Source organism: Lygodium microphyllum, chromosome 1 (genome assembly GCF_053477565.2).
Source record: "Lygodium microphyllum isolate KBCC chromosome 1, Lygodium_microphyllum_v1.1.10, whole genome shotgun sequence".
NCBI lineage: Eukaryota > Viridiplantae > Streptophyta > Polypodiopsida > Schizaeales > Lygodiaceae > Lygodium > Lygodium microphyllum.
The window spans coordinates 44,194,650-44,210,777 of NC_141135.1; positions in this window are offsets into that span (position 1 = coordinate 44,194,650).

Below are 16,128 nucleotides of genomic sequence, written 5' to 3' on the forward strand. Positions count from 1 at the left end.
CGCTGCCTATGCCGCTGCCGTTGCCACTACCGCTACTGCTAGTCCCCCCTTCGCTATCCTCAACTGCATCAAGGTTCGCCTACACAAAGGATTAAGATATATAAATACCATTACAAACAATAAATTAGAGTTATCTATACTTTTCATGTAAAAAATAAAACATACCTCTTCTGGTGGTGGAATCCTCATGGCGCGATTATATTGCTCCTCCGTGATGAGTCCCTCCTCGTAGAAATGCTGCCAAGTGGACGCCCAGTTATGACCTCGATGGTAGCCTACCTCTCTAGAAGTAGGCATCCTACCAACGATATGATACTACAAAACAATTTGAACATACAACGTATTAAAACACACTACATAATGAAGTGAAACAAATTACAAATTTTAATTTTTTTTAAAAAATCAAATAATACTTACAACCTTAGCCTCCCATGACTCCCTGCCACCTGATCCATAATGCGATGATCCCATGGTTGCCATTTGGATACGTCACGCCTCTGCATGCTGACGACTTGTCATTTTCTCCGTTGCTCTCTTCTTGGCCACTTTCCACTCCTTGCGGTGGCAATTGGGTCGTTGGCCATATCCAGGGCGCCCCTGCTCTTGTCTCTGCAATGACTCCTTGGCGCACGTCATAAGGTGAGACCTCTTGTTATGAAGTGCGTCTCTCACCTTTGACCGTCCCCAATCATTTGAGAATCGTGAATTCTCGGGATTAGGGTACTTTTTATGTACTGCCCGCAGCACCTCTTGTCACAAACTATTTTTTAGTGCTTGAAGGGAATCATGCAATCTTTGTATGTGGCATGCACGACACTCCTCAAGTAGGCTATCACTTCCCTCCCCTCAAAGTCATGCAAGATACCACCAACATCAGTGATAGAGTAGTACATTTGTGGAGGCTCACCTCTCTCATTTTCCAGTGAGGGTGATCGAGAGCCACCACCTAGGCAACCCCCACAAAGCCCTCGACCTCCTCATCCTCCCACACCACTCTCCCTCCTCCCTCGACGTGCACTACCCTTTACCTCACTCAATATACGTGCTTCTGCAGATGCACGTGCTTCATCCGATCCATGTACCTCAGCTGATCCCTGTGTAGGCAAAGATGTGATAGGTGTCCCAGATATCACACTGAAAACTTCCTCTTCAGTGGGAGGGTGACCAAGATAATTGGTCATCTCCCCCATGAATTTCTCCTTGTTGAATGGGGTGCTGGAGTATCCAAGATTTCACATCTACACAAGAAAAATCATATTACCCTGTACAGATAAAACATATTACATGCAGCGTCTATACCTGTGTCTCTGTGCACGTCTATACCTCCGTCTCTGTGAGCATCTGTCAGCATGTCTTTGTGGGCGTCTGTCAGCGCGTCTCTCTGGGTGTCTATCAATGTGTCTCTATGGGCTTTTGTCAACGCATCTATTTTCGCGTCTATAGCTGCGTCTACACTGTCATCTAGACGCACTGACAGACGCACATAGTCGCACCATTTCTTCTCAAACTTGCTTTAAAAACAAAGCTAAAAAACCTCCATAGATGACAAGATCCAGCATGTGAAGAGAGAGAAGAGAGAGACAAACAAACAGAGAAAGCAAACAAGATTGAGAGAGAGAAGAAGAACTCACCTTCTTTGCTTGTTCCAACAGGTGGCGGCTAGATTGCAAGCTCCTTGTCCTCCTTCTCCCTTCCCTTGGTAAGTTGCTTGAATCTTGTTCTCTTCCTTGCTGTTTGGCTCTTGTTCTTTACACTTTGGCTCTTCTTTCCTCCTGTCCTCTTTTTACTCTTATTTCCTTGCCTCATTGTCTTCATGAAGTGATAGATAGACACGAGTAGTGATGTCGAGCTCGAACTGTAGAAAACGTGCAAAAAACGCAGGAAAGCACAAGTTTGAAAAGAAAGCCACAACTTTTTTTAAATTTTTCTATACTTTCATGGCGCGTCTGTCAGCGTGTGTAATGGCGCGTGTATATGTGCATATAATTCCTGTTGCATGCGCTTACAGATGCGCAGGAACAATTTAAGGAATCAATGCATGCATTTAGGGAATCAATTGACCTATGTGGTGACATATATAACAAAGCTTGAGGATAAGAGATAACACATTGGCAAGTCAATTGGCACATATGTAGTGACTTACTAGACCATCCCACTTACAATTGCATGCAAGTATCAATAGGTGGATAAAGCACGAATGGTTTTTAGCTAGAGAGAGATAATGAAATGAAGGTGTACACGAAAGAGATAGAGAAAGGCATATTATCCACAAATCAATCAAAGATATGTACATGAAGTGACTTGCTATAGTAATTAAATTATCGTCATTTTTAGGATGCTCCATTGACTTCTGCAAGTTCCTATAACCTTGAAGTAGAATATAACCAACCACACTGTCCATGGAAGGAAAACTTGGCCTCATCAAATTAACCAAGTTAATTTACTTGTACATTTCATAGATAAGAGATTTGTAGTTGGCTTGTTGGTATTAGTCACCAACAAGTGGACACACTGGCTAAAGATGATGAAAAGAGGACATGTGCACATTGGTTACATGTGGTCCACCTTATCTAAAATTATATGTGAGCTATAAGTGTACCTTGACATGATTGGAATAGCTTGCATATGCACAAGCCAACTGATCTACATCAATCTACTCATGCTATGAATTGGCATGCATGGCTAGGTTAAGTGCACAATATTAAATGAGACATGTGAGTGTATTGATTAGTTTTATATATATATATATATATATATATATATATATATATATTACAAATGCACAAGTCAACCTTTGATTTATATATACATCCAATTACATTTGTATAGGGCATGATTGGATGTATATAGGGTATGAAATCACATATATGTAATTAGCTTTGAATGATTGGATGTATATTTGTAATACTCAAAAAGAAGTAAAGTTGGTAATGTATATCATGTCCTATGCATGTATATGCCCTATACATGTATATCATGTCGTATATACATGTATACATGATATACGCTAGGACATGATATACATGTCGTATGATTAGGATGTATATACGACATAATTACACCTGGATTGATATACGCTACGACATGATATACGCTATGTATAGGATGTATATACATGTCGTATGATTAGGATTGACATGCCGTATGATCCTATACATGTATATCATGTCCTAGAGTATGTCAATCCAGGTGTAATTATGTCGTATATACATCCAATCATGCCCTAATAAAAAAAATACTAGTTGTTAAGAGGTTTGGTCATATTCAGGGACTTTATGAGAAATGAGAAATATGTGTGTGTATTTTCGCATCTATAAGTGTGTTTATCAGCGCGGATATATAGACGCATTTTTTATACTAGCGTGAATAGATGCGCTGATACACGCGCTTATAAACACGCCCGCTTTTTCGCGTGTACAGTGTGCGTCTATAGGGCCTTTCTCTTGTAGTGACACTGCACTAATGCAACAATGAAGGTATTTATATATATATATATAGTTTGAAGTAGTATACCAAGTCATTGGTTCTAGACATTTTCAATATATTCTTGTGCTTTGAGTGCATGAAATCAAAATAAATAACAATTTTTTTCACAATTGCTAGGTAAAATAAGAATAAGATAACACCATTGTAGTTATATATCTCGATGGTTCAGTTTCATAAATATGTAAGCATCACTACAAGGATATAGGGGAATAGCGATGGATAGTTCCGATGCAAATTAGTGGTGTCACTATAGCGACACAAATAGCAATGGTACTCAGACAAAAAAAACGAGTCAAAACTCAAGCGCAGCATTTTATCACAAAGAGCGAAAGAGAGCAAAATAGATCATGCGTTGGGAGGGAGAGGGAGAGAAAGAGAGAGAAGGAGAGCTTCTCACCGCCACCGCCACCGTTTATGAAGAAGAGGAGGAAGTGCACAAAGGGCAAAGAGGAGCCGCCATCGTGAAGAGGAGACAAAAAATCCATCCTTGGGCCTTTGCGGTGAGTGCATTGCTCCCTCTTAATTTGTTCTTGTTCTTTCTCCTTTTCTTTTGTTTGTTTTTCTTGAGAATGAGGTGCATTGAGGGAAAAAGAGAGGAAATGAGAGAGGGAGAAGAAAAAAGAAAAATGACGAAAGAACGAGAGAGAGAAGAAATAAACATGAAACATAATAAAGAAAGAGAGAAATAGAGAGACAGAGGGAGGGAGAGAGGAGAATAAATGAGAAAACACGAGGGGGTAGAGAAATACAAAGAGAGGGTTTGTTCTTATTATTTAATTTCTTCTTTTCTTGTTTGTTTTTTTTAACAATGATGTGCATTGAGGGAGAAAGAGAGGAAATGAGATAAGAAATGAGAGAGGGTGGAGAATGTGGTGCATTGAGGGAAAATGATAAGAAACACGAGAGGGAGAAGAAGAAAGGAAAAGGAAGAGAGAGAGAGAGAGAGAGAATAAACATGAAAGATAACAAAGAAATGGGAAAAGAGAGAGAGAGAGGGAGCAAGGGAGAGAGGAGAATGAGACAGAAAACATAAGGGGGTGGAGAGAAACAAAGAAAGGGGCAACAAAGAGAGAGAGAGAGAGAAAGAGAGGAAATAAGAGAGAGAGAAGAAGAAATGAAGAGGAAGAGAGAAATGGCTGTTGCATCTGCTGTACTCTTGTGTTCTCAAACTATTGAGAAATATATGAAAGGTGGGATGGTGACTATAGTAGTAGTAGTAGTAGTAGTAGTAGTAGTAGTAGTAGTAGTAGTAGTAGTAGTAGTAGTAGTAGTAGTAGTAGTAGTAGTAGTAGTAGTAGTAGTAGTAGTGGTGGTGGTGGTAGTAGTGGTAGTGGTAGTGGTAGTGGTAGTGGTAGTGGTAGTGGTAGTAGTAGTAGTAGTAGTAGTAGTAGTAGTAGTAGTAGTCACTAGTGGTAGTAGTAGTAGTGGTAGTAGTAGTAGTAGTAGTACTAGTCACTAGTAGTAGTAGTAGTAGTGGTAGTAGTAGTAGTGGTAATAGTAGTAGTAGTAGTGGTAGTGGTAGTGGTAGTGGTAGTAGTAGTAGTCACTAGTGGTAGTAGTAGTAGTAGTAGTAGTAGTGGTAGTAGTAGTAGTAGTAGTAGTAGTAGTAGTAGTAGAGAGAGAGAGGTTTTGTTAAAGGTGCACCTTGGATGTGTTGGACACTTTGAGAAAGCGCAGAAGGCCTGTGTCTCTAGGCATGATAAAGTGAAAGAGAGATTGGACTTGGAGGTGAATTGATGGTTTTCTTAACATGCTTTGCGCTACCTCCTTCTACGTTCTGCATATTGAGTAATACACAAAGGAAAAAAGGTAGCAAGGTCCGGTGCAATACCACGGGACGGGGAACACTCTGACGTAGAGTAGCTAGTCCCTCGTCCCTATACATAGCATATTAGACTTTACATATTGTAGGCCCACCCGTAAGGAGATGGAGAGAAACAAAGAGAGGGGCAACAAAGAAAGAGAGAGAAAGAAAGAAAGAGGAAGAGAGAATAAACATGAAGGACAAAGAAAACATGAAAGAGAAAGGGGAGAGAACATAAAAGGAAGAGCACAAAGAAAGGTGCAAAGAAAGGAGGAGAAACAAAGAAAGGACAAGAAAACTAATACTTTAGTTAACATTAATTTTGTTGAGTTACAAGAGAAGAAATCCATTCTCAAACAATTTAAGAAAGAAAAAGAGAATGAGAACAAAAACAAATTGTTTGTCGTAATGTAGACCAAATGAAAAACGATAAAGGTCATGATGTTCAAGAGCATGAGGCGTATCTTAATTAACGTGTCTCATGTCCTTGCTCTTAATGCAAACTGGTAATTAGACGAAAACGTCGATTGTCTATAGAACACGTACGACGTTTCGGTGAGTTTCAATCAAAGATCATTGATTAGGTGATCTTAGACTTTGAGCAAACGGTAAGAAAAGTGTATATCAATCATGCAATATATTCGCAAACTAATTGAATATCATATACAAAAACATTGAATATGGTCATAAAATTTATTACAAGGAGGTGACGTCTCATCCCAAGGAGGAGTGCACCTATTGCAACCAGTTAGAAGAGTTTGTGGGGGTCCGATGGATGGAGTGCCTAAGCCAATCCACCACTTGGAAGGCACTACCTAGTCTATACCAATAATACCAGAGAAGACAGGCAGCCTTTCAGACTTTCCTACCATCTTGGAGCCTGAGACGAAGGCAATGATCGATGCATTGATGTCCATGGATGCCGAGACATCTGATCTACTTAGAGAGGAAGCATCCATACCATTATATGATGGGTGCCAAGTATCTCACCTAAAGATGTTGCTTGCACTCCTAAGTGTGCAAGCAAAATATGGGTGCAAGCAAAATATGGGTGCAGCGATGCGAGTGTGACTAAGTTGCTCAGGTACCTTCTACGTACACTTTGTTGATTCTTTTCAGCACCATTTGTTAATCCTTAAATGAACAAGCTAAAAAATCTGAAAAATCTAAAGCGGAGAATAAGGCCAAGGCAAAAGTGGAATGGAACACGAAGGCATGCCAAGAAAAATATAGAAACGCAAGAGGTGCAGAAAAGTCCTAAATCAAGAAAAAATGTGCATAAGAAAAGCGCAAGTCAGTACTTGTGTAAAAGAGCGCAAGGCGCATCATGATTTATTTTAAGAGCATCGGGCTCTCACTCGTGCAATTTGTAAAGGTAGATGGGCGGTAGGAATGAAGTTAGGAAGATAGGAGGACAATGGGAAAAAGGGCCTCGACCGACCATGTAAAAAAGGGGATAAGGGGATGACCGCCCAAAAGGAATTTAGGATTTTGTATATAAAGTTGGAAAGTGAATGAGAAGCTCATTCTTGTGTGTAGCCAAAAGTGGCTCTCTTTTTCTTCTTCTTCTTCTTCTTGCTTGCTTGCTTGAGCTTGTGCTTGAGAGAGGGAGTGTGAAAGTGTGAGGGAGTGAGTGTGTGAGGGTGAGGGACCATGGAGGAGAAGCTCTCCATCTTCACCTCTCTTCTTCTCTTCTCTTCTCTTCTCTTCTCTTCTCTTCTCTTCTCTTTCTCTTTCTCTTTCTCGTGGCAATGGAGCTTGGAGCATGGAATTTGATGATAGAGCTTTCTTGAAGCTTGCACTTGGATCATGGAGCTACCGGAGTGCTCGAAAGAGGAGGTAACTCGATCGAACATGGAGGTAAGCTCACTACACTCATAGATATGAATAGTGGTTTAGCTATGTGAGAGGTAGCCATTAGTGCTCGGCTTGGAATGCTTAAATCAATAAGCGGTCCATGGGTCTTAGCGGTTGATTGTCTCTACACCATTATAAAAAACAATTGTACTTTTTCAAGGTGTTTTATGATTTCTTTTCAGATTACTAAAGTATTACATATTAACACTTGCAAATATCATGCCTCGGTCTCATGATAATGCGCGATATGTTTTATGAAAGCTTGGCATGGCCTACAACAGGATCCATGCATGTGTTAATGATTGCATGATGTTTCGAGAGAGTACGAGACTATGGAGACATGTCCAAAGTATGGCGCTCATAGGTATCGATAGGACTGCAAGGGAAAACCATCCCTCAGAAAGTTCTTAGACACTTTTCACTTATCCCCCATATACATCACATGTTTTGTATGGCTTGGCAAGCTTGACAATATGGCATGCGCAGAATAGATCCACAGATGGAGTCCAATGAATATCAACAGATTCACACGTATGGAGCCACATTGACTCTACCTTTCCAAACTTTGCATGAGAGCCAAAGAATCTTCGGCTCGGTCTTGCTATGGATGGTGTGAACCCATTCAGTCTCCGCTTAATTTCTTACAATGTGTGGCCTACAATCCTTATTAACTACAACATCCCACCATGGCTTTCTACGAAGAAATGACATCTGATCCCTGCTTGCTTGTTCTTGGCCGCTACAAAGTCAAGAATATGGACGTCTATCTCCATCCATTAGTCGATGAGATTAAGATCTTATGGGAGGAGAGGGTCACCATGGAAGATATGAGCAAGCACGATGGTCGACGGTCTGCCAATATACGAGCCATTCTCATGTGGACCATACATGACTTTTTAGGATATGGGGAGTGCTCAAGTAAGCAGGCTTCTATTCTCGTTGGTAATATCTATCATAGCTCATTCAAGTTTGTATTCACAGGATAGAGATGTTGGGACATGTCTGGTTACCTCAGGTTATCATGCATGTCCATTGTGTGGGCCACAACTATAGACTCCCAAATGTCACGAACCATGAAGAAGAATATGGCATATCAAGGACATGCCACTTTCTTACCGAATGGTCATGAACCGAGGGAAGGTTTCTTGGATGGCCTCCAGTACGAATGCCCAAAGCTGATACGAGTTGAAAATGGTCCACACAGAGTCACATCCAAACAAAATGCAATAGTTCTCAATTTTCTACGATTTTCCATATTGGGCCCACTTAGTTAGATCAACCACTTGTTGGATCCCATACATATTTTCAAGAATATGGGCAACTTACTATGGGACCACATCATAGGAAAGAGAGACATTACAGGGGCATGAATGGATTTGAAGGATGTAGGTAAGATAGAGACTCTTTGGCCGCAGTGGAGTGTTGATGGTCGCTTGTAACTATATCGCCCTCCTTGGGTTTTTTCCACTAAAGAAGAGCACTTTGTGAAGCAAATTATCAGGTCTATCTAGGTATGATGCGTTCTCTGAGATCCGCATTTTCTAAAGATGACCAATTATCAGGGCTAAAATTCCATGATTGGCATAAGATATGTCAGGTTTGTATTACAAATGGATTGTAAGTGGCTTGCATATTTTGTTATTTAGAGTGTAGTCGTTGTTCGTAATGCTTCTTCGTTTGTGGCAGTTTATACTACCAATCGCAATCGCAGGATGCATCACTCCAGAAATAAGCGGGGCGATTTACAAGTTATCAAATTTAGTGCAGCGGATATCACAGAAGGAGATCAAGACATCCTCTATTGAATCCACAAGGTGGAAAGTAGTGGAGACGGTCTATCTCTTTGAGAAGTACCTGCCCACCAGCATGCTCACAATACAAACCCACCTCCTAGTGCATCGTGTATATGAAGTGGAGATTGTGGGACCTGTTCATATGCGATGGATATTTTTCTTGGAGCACTTCATGAAAACCCTGAAAGGCTTTGTGCAACAACGAGCTCAACCAGAAGGTAGCATGGCTGAAGGTTGGTTGGTGTCCGCTGTGGTATTAGTGCATATCTCACAATGGCTACCAACGTTGGATTCAGGTGACAATATGCTATGGTTGCTGAGGGACAATGATAGAGTGACTAAAGATGTGGTGGTTAGAAATGAGGTAGAAAAAAATATGGATGCTGCAATGGAGGAGAAAGTGAATTGTTTTTGTATGTTGCACTATGCCTCCATGGAGACGTGGCTCGCTAGGTACAAGCAAGAAGCTAGGAAAGATCAGGAAGAAGTGCGATCCGAATTTCGATGTAGTAGGTGCCATCGACGGATTCGATATCCCAAGGGCATGGAGGAGATACCGCGGTTTATGTCTATGCAATGGTTACATGGAACTTTGATCACAGCCTCTCACGAAGGGGTGGAGGTCTCTACTGAGGAGTAGGAATTCTCGAGGAGATGTAGTCCAAAGGTGACCACATGTTTTATAAGCTGACATATCTAGATTTTATATGTGGCAACTAATTAACCATTTTAATGTACATTACAAAATATACAATGTAGCATGGTTACGCACGGACGACATTTCCATATGGAGCGTATCGACAAAATGCACTCCACAACAGATTGTGGTATCATGGTAAAGTTCGAGCAAAAAGCCGACAGCGAGCCACGGATCCAAACACCATTATAGAAGAGATTGAGTATTTTGGAAACTTGCAAAGTATTATCATGGTGGATTACCGTAGCTTCCCCATGATCCTATTCGATGTGCAAAGTGGTATTGGAAGGAGCCAAGGTAACTATTCGATGAGGTCCATCTTGATTTCTTGAAATAAATTCCAAAAAAAGATGGACGGATTTGTGTGACATGTTTGTATTGCTAGCCCATTGTGAACAAGTGCATGAACTCATGGTTTTTTAAAATTTATTACGACATGGTATATGTCACAAATGTTAAATCTCTATTGTATGTGATTTTGAATACGTAATTTTCTATACAAATCCCCGACAACCACGATGGTGCTATATTGTACCTTAAGCTCCCTGAAGTGCGAGAGTATATGATGAAAGCAATGTTCCCAACGTAGATGAGGACAGTATGCAGATAGAGGGATTGATATTGCAAGGGGTGGAGGTCACCCAAAGCTTGGAGCATGTAGAGGAGGTAGAATCAGGTAACAATGATGGAAAGACACGAGGCCGAGAATTCTTTGAGAATGAGGTGGACTCATCCTTTTGTAGTGTCCTTTCTGTCGACCTTCCAGTGTATGTAGAGTTGTGTCAAGAGATTGACATGGGACCATAGGCTACGTCATACTTGGAGCATCCACCTACTCAATTCGTTGATGAATCACTTATAAGGGTACTCTAAAATATGCATTTTAATTAAGATTATTTTTTTAAGAGTTATATTACCGTGATTTTGTGAATGCAGTAACCTCGCGATCGGCTCGAGATACAAGTGCTACTCCTCACTCTCGTGTAGGTTCGAGAGAGGGTGGTTGAGGTAGTTATTATGAAGCCACTGACGAAGTGTCTCCGTCTCGTCGTTCTATTGGAGTTGCGTCACCTGCAGAATTTGTTACACCTATGGAGACGTCTACTCTAGTCACTCCATCTTTTGCTCAGTCGTTCGCAAGTGGCACCCCTATGGGTGCTACTCCAAGAAATACCACTCTCGTGGATACACCAGATGTATAGGGGTCTCTTTGATATGCCTAGGAGCGCGGTCGCAGGTGGGAGAGGACACATCTTGGACATATCCCAGAGGGGTATGGATCCCTTGTAGATGATAGGATAGGAGCCGTCATCATGAATGATGAGGGGAGGAGAGTGATGGCTCGTATGAGAGAGTTCTGCCAAAAAGTTTTTCGGCACAACGTCTTGGATCATTGGAAGAACATACCGGAGGGGAGCAAGGACTATATAGTAGCATCCTTGCATGAGGAGTTTCAGGTACCCACCACAGCAAATAGGTTTTCCATAGGCTAGATAATGGAGTGCATGCGTGCGTACATGTCACATAGACGATCAAACGCACACAAGGCACTTAAGAGTGGGGCCTCAAAGCCTGAGTGGCTAGATGAAGATGGTTGGTGGTGACTCAGGGAGGAGGCTATAGATTCTCTAGGGCGTTGGAGACAATAGCGCGAGGCAGTAGAGGTACAAATGGAGGCAGGAGTGGTCCATCATCTTGGGAGTGGTGGCCACATGACTTATCTGGAGGACTTTGTAAGTTTTTCTTTTGTTCTTCTCGCTTATTTTTTTGCAATATCACTTGTATTGATAATCATGTTTCTAACAATTTTATTTTGTTTTCTTTGCAGCACTCCATTACAAACTGCGATCCCACTAGCCTAGAGACTCGATATGCAGAGAGACACAGTCTCACTATATTGATCGATAGATTGTATGCACGCGGCGGCCCAATAAGTCACTCATCTTTCTTGTCCATAGTTACTAATTTTAGTTAAAATGCATTATTGTATGGTGGACTGATATGTAGTTGTTTTCTTTTTTACAGAGTCTGTTCAATGCTCCTTTGTGGTGGGACGAGCTTTTGGATGGCAAGGATCTATAGCTTGCGCTTGGATCCATGGAGCGCATATCCTCTTCTTTTTTGGTTCTGTGATATATGTAGCCGTTTTCTATACACTATGTATCTTGCCATTATTCCATGAGCGCTTTCATTAAGCAATCTTGTATTTATTTTATGTATTAGTCTTTTGGGACCATTGTACAATTTATTGTAACCCTTTTGTATAGCCCAAATATAGTACATAGCTGTCCTACCACAAATTTTTTTTCTCTGTAACCGTCACTTTTAGCATCACAAATTTACATACATGTGTCATTATTATCATTGCAGTTTGGGTCACAAAACATCGCTATTTGCGTCGCATTTGTGACGTAAATAGTGACGCAAATAGCGATGCCGATAGTGGCGGTTCTATGGCATCGCTAATACTGACGTGTTTAGCGACGATGGGGGTAATTTTTTTAATGAACATTTTCATCACTTTGAATGTCAGTATGAGGCCTGTATCTTGTAGTGCATAACATGTAGGTTCAAATAAAAAGATTTCTAAAATATCATTTGTACACATTTTTTTACATATAGAAGAGTGCCATATAAAGGCTTCATTTTTAAATTGAATAGAAAAGGACTGGTGTACTTTATTTCAAAGAAACTCACAAATAAGGTATTTTTAAATAGGCCTTGAACACATGTGATATACAGGGTTTATATATAGTGAATCCCTCAAGTAAGTTACCCATGAATATATGTGTGAATCACATGGGTTCAAAATAAAATAATTTTAAAATGACATTTTTATATATTTTTATATACAGAAGGGTGTAATATAAATGGATTATTTATAGATTGAATAGAAAATAATTATAGAAAAAATTCACATATAATGATATTTATAAATATATCTTGAACTCACGTGATGTAGAGAATATATATATATATATATAAACTTCCCCAAGGTGAATCCCTTGAGCTATATATGAAGCCAGGGAGTCATGAAACCAAACTCTTTTCTCCCCAAGTAGAGTCCAAAAACTCTTTATGCATCAATTGGCTAAGAAGCCCTAAACATCCCTTTCTTGTATGCATACTTCACTCATTACAAGTATGCATCCTTGCCTTGGTCTCTTGGCAACAATTAGTCATACTAACATAACCTCTTTATTTTGTAATTGCTATTGTGCTAGTTGCCTCTTCATGGGATGTGAAATCCTCTATCTTTTTTAGTGCCTCATGGAAGTACCAATAAATATATGCAATGACAAATTTTTCATCATCAACCATGAATAGTAGGAGCAGAAATGGATTCGCCAACTCAAGAACATGTTTCCCTTTTTGCCAAAATGAGTTGCTTTGAATATCTCTGATATATTTTCTCACACCATTAATATATTGAGAATTCTTAGGAGCCAATTATGTTAGATTATACTTTTTGCAACGGTCTCTTAAAGTGCATTTTTCATCTCTTTTAATCTTCTAAGAACTAGATAATTAGTAGTAGAAAACCATAAGGCACAAAAATTTCTTAAGCATTTATCAAAGTGATATCGAGAATACATATGTATATTGATGCTATTTCATAATTTTACACAATGCTATTCTTCTCCTATCAAACATGCATTGTTATATAGTAATATATGCAATGTGTGACAACCTCAAATGTAAGATAGGAGAAAAGTGCACTATACCATATGTACTCTAGCATTGTCATGACGTTGCACATTCACATCCAAAAAACCTAGGAAAGCATGTGTTTGCTAATTACACAGCTAAAATAAAGGCAATGCAATTATCTCAGGGGGTTCACTATATATATATATATATATATATATATATATATATATATATATATCCTCTATATAACGTGCATTCAAAACCTATTTATAAATGTCCTAATCTATGACACCCTTTTGTGTGTAAAAAATGGTGTTTTAAAACCCCTTAATTTAAACTCACATTATACACACACACACACATGAGTGACCCCCCTAGAGGTCATTACCAACTTATTTTATGTTTGTTTTTTCTTCTTTTTTTTCACAAGAGTTGGAGAATAAGGATGCAAGCTTGGGTTTTTAAATGCTTGATTGACATTGAGTGAGATTATGGTTGCCATGATAGTAATGATGGGCATGGACTTTAGCTTGGAAAAAGGAATGTTGGCTAACGAGTATGCTTGTAAAGCAAGGGCTTATACTTGAACATTACAAAGGAAGGTGGAACAACCTTATGCTCTCTATGAAATAGTGGATTATTCATTTGTGGTATGTGGATAGGAAGGAGAAAATAAATGTATGTATTAAATGATTAATCCTTTAGCTTACTTTTGAGGGGGGCCACCTTTCACACAGCATGGGTTGGTGAACGGGGAGAGCTTTCTTGCATGGTTATCATTCAGGGGGAGAAAAGATAGGGAGAGAAAAGCATTGTTGGAGGAGGTGGGTGTGCGAGGAACGAAGGAGGACAACATGCTAATATGGTTTTCATCCAACAAGATAAGTTGAATGAATCACAACTTTCCCACATACTTTACTTATGAGTGTGAGTATACAAGGAAGGCAACTAATCTTTGAAAGCTTTGTCATTATGTATTCACTTGCACTCTTATAGTTTCAAGTCTTATTTGATATGACAACATTGACATTCTTTGGACCTGTCAATTTCACTTTGGATTGCTCATAGATACCTTCTATAACGTGGGCTATCATATCTTGAAGAGATATATCAATTGCTTCCAAAAAATTTGTCAAGTTTTGAATATCAATATTCAACCATCAAGTACAATTTTATATCCACATAAAGTGATAAAATCAAATACTTGGCATTTTAGATGTATCTCTAGCTCTATTTTAATTACGAAGCTTTACCTATATAAATTTATGTCCACATAGCACATATTCCATTTACAAGTTAATGGGATGTCGATATAACTCTCTTACATATTTCCACTAGGTTCACATCTTATCAATTTGGAATCAAGACCTACAATCATTGAGTGCTTGCTCTAACTAAACCTCTACAATGGAACTAAAGAGATGTTTTGATGGAAGTGAGATAAGTTATTATCATGTTACAATATAGTGAGTTGATTGCATCATAATCCATAATGGATGGCATCTCATTGTCATGCAACAATATAAGTGAGCTAACCACATCATTATCCAACGTAGATGGTATGGTATCTCTATGATTTCTTTTCTTTCGTGAATTGTAATTGTAGTTGGAGAGTAAGGCATGCTAAGTTAATCTATTACTATATTCTAAGTCTTATATGCCTAACCATGTCTCCTTGAAGAATAAATTTATCAAGTAAAGCTATTATTATCCTCTAAGTTTTCCCCTACTCCTAAGTATGCCTATATGAAGAATAAATTCATCAAGTAAAGTTGTTACTATCCTCTAAGTATACCTTTATTCCTAAATAGGTCTACTTGAATAATTAATTTACCAAGTAAAGATGTTACTATGCTCCAATTTTCTACAAATATATTTAAATTTTCAATTCACAAAGAAAATTTCACATTTCAAATTTAAATAAATTAACTTATAACTTTTATTTATAAATTATAATATTTTTAATATATTTTAATTAAAATATTTAACTTATTTAAATAAAAAATTATTGATTAAAAATAGATTTTAATAATTTTTAGTTACTTATTATTTTTCACTTATTAAATCCCTTAAGGAATCATCAAGCCAAAAATTAAATAATTGAATAGCTCATTGAAATTTTATTTACTTTCTTTGCCTTTGTCTTATAGTTCGTTGGCTTTAGATATCAATTGCAAATGATTGAGCACAATACAACACTCAATACTTATAGGGGAATATGATTTTGTACTAAAGAATCTTCCTTCCATACAAAATATTCTTTCAAGCGAAAGATATTAAAGCCTCTATATGGCACACAAATTTAGCACTTAGCATCAAATACATTAAATACGTTTAAGGCAGCTTGAACAAGTAGATGAGCTTTTGAGAATAGACTTCGTACTCTCAACTTAAACACAAGCTTAGATTAAAGACAATGAGGCTCAGCTCCAATCTTATGTAGTAAGTGAATGAATTTTTAAGGGTTCAACCACTCAATGTTAGTAGCACTTAGATGGAATATTAATAACATGAGTTATTAGACCTAAGCTTTAATTGCTATCCATGCAAATATACATTCAAAAACCAGGGAAAACCAAGATGTAGGTATTAATAGAGATTTGTTTAAGTTGTAGCTTCTTTAAGAGACTTGAACAAAACTTCAAGATGTAGCTTCCTATATTTCAACCAATCATTGTTTTTATGGTTGGCTGATGCTATTGTACTGAGCTTTGCTTTTAAAAACAAGCTATCTTTTATACCAAATTCTTCCTCTTGCACTGCTAGCCTCTTTGGTGGACAATATCATGTTTTCCAAATGAAAATGAAGGGCTTGTACCCACCTTTCTTTTGAATCATAA